Raw genomic sequence first — 6,401 nt, 5'->3', positions numbered from 1 at the left:
CATCCTAGGAGTACTGAATACATCAAAACTGTTCCATGATCGAAACAAATATCTATGAATCATTTTATATTATGGAATAATATTATCATCTTATAATAAAATCAGTTTATTATAGTTGCACGTATAATGAAGCAGGAAGACTTTAATGGTTCAATACCAATTCTTTTTTTCTTTCTGTTTTATTTGGGCATGAAGTGCACTAGGTAGGGAGTTAAAGCTACTATTTCATCCCCTAGGTAGTGCACCTATATAGGGAACATGGACTCGATTTGCACTACAGCCTATATATATATAATCTGCGCACTGAGAACAGTGCTGCTTAGTGGTTTCCTTTTTATTTTCTTCTTCCTGTTGTTCTGGAAGCTATGACGCGTCTGAGATCTCCTCGCACGCGATGGTGAGGTCGGATCTAAGTCCAATAAACTTCCGCTTAATTCAACCGATTTGTGCTTTTCCTCCATACACCACTGGATCTCCAAACGTCAATGTAATGAAAATGTTCAGGAGATGGAATCTATTTCACATCTAAAGCGGCTCCAAGTATTTGGACACCTGAGTATCGAACATCCCATTCTAAACAAACAAACAAAGAAAACATGGGCGTTAATAGTGAGTTGTTACACCTTTTCCTGTTAGAACTCTTCTAGGAAGGCGTTCCACTAGATTTTGGAGCGTGGCTGTGGGGATTTGTGTCCACAAGATACAAGAGCACTTGTGAGGTCATGCCTGGAACGAAGGCATTCCATTTCATCCCAAAGATGTTCAGTGGGGTTTGAGGTTGGGGATTTGTGCAAGCAACTTGAGTGCTTCCACACCAACCGTGTCTTCATGGAGCTCGCTTTGTGCACAGGGGCATCGTCATGCTGGAACAGTGTTTGTGCTTCTTAGTTCCGGTGAAGGGAAACTGTAAGACATGCGTTTTGGGGAAGAACCACTGCACATACGAACCACACATTTTAGAGGGACGTCCTGTTCTTGGTGATGTCACTGCTGCACTGCATGTCCTCCACTTCACAGCATTCCATCGTATATCTAATGTTTTGGGAATTCTTTCTCTCCTGATCAGTGAGACCTTGTCCAGGCTTAGTAAGCTCCTTGTGGACCGTGGCTTCAGCTGTCAGATGAAACCGAGAAGATGTGAAGAACATCCTAGAGAAACAGCTGGTCTTTATTTGGGGTGAATCAGAATAATAATTTCATTGATGACGGCTTTATGATAATTACTATTGAACATGAGATTGAACGTGATTGGATGATTCCAAACACAGCCACACCTGCAGTTAGAAAAGGGTGTGCATACTTATGCAACCAGGTTATTGTTACTTTTATTGTAACATAAAAACCGGCTATTTTAACAAGGGTGTGTGGACGTTTTATATCCGCTGTACTGTATACCTTCAGGCAATTGCCACATATCAGGCTTCTGTTCTGCTGTGGTTTCGTATTCAGTGCTAGAATCATATCTGATCTTACTGCTCTTTATCTGATTAAATTTTTTAAGGGCTGACAGAGCGAGAGCAAGGGTGACGGTGCGATAAGCATACTTCACACTCAACTGACTTTGCAAAGTGTCCCATTAGGACATGTATCACTATGCATTTCATACTGTATATATAAGCTTTCATAGAGAATTCAAACAAACGTTCAAAGATATTCAAAGGCCACAGACATGCAGTAATTGATCATAACTTGTGATATCACAATATGCTATATATATATATATATATATATATATATATATATATATATATATATATACATATATACACACAGTCTATGTATACACACACACACACACACACACACACACACACACACACACACACATATATATATATATGTGTGTGTGTGTGTGTGTGTGTGTATACATAGACTGTGTGTATATAGAGCGAGAGCAAGGGTGACGGTGATGGTGCGATAAGCATACTTTACACTCAACTGACTTTGCAAAGTGTCCCATTAGGACATGTATCACTATGCATTTCATACTGTATATATAAGCTTTCATAGAGAATTCAAACAAACGTTCAAAGATATTCAAAGGCCACAGACATGCAGTAATTGATCATAACTTGTGATATCACAATATGCTATATATATATATATATATATATATATATATATATATATATATATATATATATATATATATATATATATATATATACACATATATACACACAGTCTATGTATACACACACACACACATATATATATATATATACACATATGTGTGTGTGTGTGTATGTGTGTATACATAGACTGTGTGTATATAGAGCGAGAGCAAGGGTGACAGTGATGGTGCGATAAGCATACTTCACACTCAACTGACTTTGCAAAGTGTCCCATTAGGACATGTATCACTATGCATTTCATACTGTATATATAAGCTTTCATAGAGAATTCAAACAAACGTTCAAAGATATTCAAAGGCCACAGGCATGCAGTAATTGATCATAACTTGTGATATCACAATATGCTATATATATATATATATATATATATATATATACATATATACACACAGTCTATGTATACACACACACACACACACACACACACATATATATATATATATATATATATATATATGTATTATATATATATATATATATATATATATATATATATATATATATATATATGTATATACACAGTCTCCTTTGAAAGTATTGGAACAGCAAGGCCAATTCTGTTGTTTTCGCTATACATTGAAAGCATTTGGTTTTGGGATCAAAAGATGAATACGAGACTGATACTTATTTATATCTAGACATGTTAAACAACTTAAAACGTGGCACCTTTGTTGGCAGACCACCTGATTTATAATGGAGCAAAAGTATAGCAGAAGTATAAAACACTTAATATTTGGTTGCATATCCCTTGCTTGTAATAACTACAATAATCAATAAATCAAAAAATCAATAAAGATTAGTTAGCTCGTTCCATAAGCAGCCATGCAAGCCCAAGCCATGACACTACTGTAATAATAAACTATGCCTCATTGCTGGCAATAAATAAATACAACCCCAATTCCAAAAAAGTTGGGACGCTGTGTAAATAAAAACAGAATGCAATGATTTGCAAAGCTCAAAAACCCAGCCTGCGTCTCTGATGGTATGGGGGTGCAGCATTAATGCCTATGGAATGGGCAGCTTGCACATCTGGAAAGGCACCATCAATGCTGAAAGGTATATGCAGGTTATAAAGCAACATACGCTTTCATCCAGATTCCATCCCATCTTTCCTTCTGAGAGACTCTGCCTCTCTAGGATACTCTTTTATACCCAATCATGTTACTGACCTGTTCCCAATTAAAATGTTCCTTTTTACTAACACTTACTTTCCCAGCCTTTTGTTGCCCCCTCCGTCCCAACTTTTTTGAGACGTGTTGCAACCATCAAATACAGAATGACCTTTTCTTCCCCCTTAAAACGGTACGTTTACTCAGTTTAAACATTTTATATGTTTTCTATGTACTATTGTGAATAACATATGGGTTTATGAGATCTGCAAATTACTGCATTCTGTCTTTATTGACATTTTTTCACAGCGTCCCAACTTTTTTAGAACTGGGGTTGTAGATAAAACTTTGGTCTCTTGCGCCCTCTGGTGTAAGAGTGCAGTGTCGCTGATTGAACCGTGTTCTCGATGAATAATAAGCTTAAACATTCAGTCAGAGCGTTTAAAAGTATTTATTTTTCTTTGCTCACAACATTAATTTTCCACGATAAGGCTGACAGTTGTATAAAAGTGCTCTAAGTAAATACACAAACTGGATCTAGGACTGAGACAGATCTTGTCTTAATCTTGATCTCAAATATGATCAAGACAAAAATGACAATATCCCAGAATAAAATTTGGAAAGACAATGAACAGTACAGTCATGGGAAAAGGAAGGTACACTGTCCTTCAGTGCTAGGTTTTTATTTATTAGAGTTTTTATAGTTTTTATTTATTGTCTGGATCTCACCAACTTCTAGAAACAAACAAATTACCTCAGGTGGCAAAAAAAAAAAAAAAAAAAACACAACAGATTTAAATATTTTTTTAAATTTCCTCAACATTCAGAAACCAGGTGGGGGAAAATAAGTACACGCTATAATTCAGTAACATGTAGAAACACCTTTAGCAACAATAACTTGAAACAAAGCATATACAGGAGCTTATCATCTAAAGCTATTGATCAGGAGAGGGGTATGAAACATTAGATGTACCATGGAGCACTGTGAAGGTCATCATCACCACAGTGACATTACTAAGAACAGGATGTCTCCCCAAAATTGACAAAAGGACGAGAAGAAAACTTCTCAGGGAGAAGTGTTGATAACACAACACTGGTAAAGAAAGACCTGATTTCTTTTTATGACTTATAGCCACTTGTAGCTCAAGAGAAAGAGAGTGACTGTAAGTAAATATTTACTATATGTCCTACAGAGCACCTTGCTCCTGTAACATACCACAAATCATATTTAAACGACACCAATCTGAGTAGTTTTTATTTTATTTATAAGACTACTGTTGCTAAACTTCCCAACAAAATTACCTCCAAAACAACAATTTACCCTATACGAACCCCTAACTAATTTACTCAGAGATGTATTTTTCCTAATAAACATTCATCAAAGTTGCCATAAGGTTATCCAAACCAAGCCAATGAAGTTGCTAGATATTTCAATTCAACTTTGTTTTTCAATGTCACAACTACCTTAAACCCCAGAGACTTGGGCGCAGTGTGGAAATAAGGCGTGCAGGAATGTGAAAAAGTGCCATTGCAGAACCGCGTTTAAGTACATCCGAGTTCTCCTTTGGGTGCGGTTTCATCAGTCATGCAGTTAAGTTGTTTAGAGATCATTCTAGAAGATCCGCTTTGCACCATGCCTAAGAGCACATTTACCTGTCCGAGGAATCACTGAAATGCACGTCCACGTAATGACAGAAATGAATTTATTATGAATAATATTCGCAATAAACAACCACACACAACACACACAGTGTCGTCTGTTTGACAGAAAAATTAAATGGAACAGCTTTATTGGTGTCAGTGTTTTATAACCTGGAGCTTTAATACAGAATTCAATTCACAGGTGGATTTTCCAGAGGTCGCACATCCCATTTATGAACAATTTTAAAATATTAGCTGCTTTCATGCACTTGTTTACGGAGGAAGTTATTGTAAGACTGTCGTTTACCATAAACTAGACGGTCTACCGATCAAATGTAAGACACGTATATTTATCTATTTAACACGGATCCAGAACTTCTCACTACACGCTGTAGATTGACTGATAGACAGATAGAGAGATATAGACAGATGGATAGACGTTTCAAACACAAGTCACATGTTCAACAGGATATTACATCACCTGAATTTCGTGAAGATCACGGGAAGAAGAAAAACAGGTTGTCTCGTTCTTTTTTTCTTCTTTATTTTTATGACTGGTATTAATAGACAAGGTTACAGGATACAGTCACACACAATATTGTTCTTAAACAATAAGTATAAGTGTTTCATTGTATAATATAGAAGCTCACACTACCTTGTATGTGTAGGTCAACAAGGAATCAGGCATATGCTTTCGAACAAACTTTAGAAACTTTAGAAAGAGTTATGCTGTGGAGGAATGGAGGAATTGAGCATTCTCATGCAGTGTGGCTGAATAAGGGAGGAGACAAAAAGCTTTCTTTGCTTCACTATAGAAAATAATGCGGCTTCATTAATTGAAGGGACTTTACAACAAAAACAGCCTGCGGTAATTTTACATGACAAGCCACTATAGTTTTATTGATGATGCTGAGTGTGTGTCATATGTGTGATAAACTGGCCAATATTAACCTGTGGATGACTCCCAGTTAACAAAAGAGTAAAAAAAAATCTTGACATTAAATGATTTATTGGTTAATTGGCATAGATAGATAGATAGATAGATAGATAGATAGATAGATATAATTATGGGTTAATTGGCATAGATAGATAGATAGATAGATAGATAAATAGATTGATTGATTGATTGATAGATAGATAGATATATTTGTTGGTTAATAGGCATATATATATATATATATATATACATATAGATAGATAGATAGATAGATAGATAGATAGAATTATGGGTTAATTGGCATAGATAGATAGATAGATAGATAGATAGAATTATGGATTAATTGGCATAGATAGATAGATAGATAGATAGATAGATTGATAGATAGATAGATAGAATTATGGATTAATTGGCATAGATAGATAGATAGATAAATAGATAGATAGATAGATAGAATTATGGGCTAAATGGCATAGATAGATAGATAGATAGATAGATAGATAGATATCATTATTGGATAATTGGCATATATATTTATTGGTTAATAGGCATATAGATAGATAGATAGATAGATAGATA

The 6,401-nt window shown here is 35.3% G+C and overlaps 1 protein-coding gene across 1 annotated transcript in view; it reads right to left on the bottom strand.

The window, feature by feature from the left end:
• Positions 1 to 6,023: 6,023 nt before the first annotated feature.
• Positions 6,024 to 6,401, bottom strand: part of LOC128602878 (calpain-2 catalytic subunit) — a 10,642-nt gene continuing 10,264 nt past the window's right edge. The window contains exon 12 of the mRNA XM_053616988.1: positions 6,024 to 6,401. This exon is cut by the window's right edge and continues 316 nt beyond it. The gene's annotated coding sequence lies outside the window, so the exon portion shown is untranslated.

This window comes from Ictalurus furcatus, chromosome 27 (assembly GCF_023375685.1).
Source record: "Ictalurus furcatus strain D&B chromosome 27, Billie_1.0, whole genome shotgun sequence".
Classification (NCBI taxonomy): domain Eukaryota; kingdom Metazoa; phylum Chordata; class Actinopteri; order Siluriformes; family Ictaluridae; genus Ictalurus; species Ictalurus furcatus.
The sequence above is the reverse complement of the archived record's forward strand: the minus strand, read 5'-3'. Positions and strand labels throughout refer to the sequence as shown.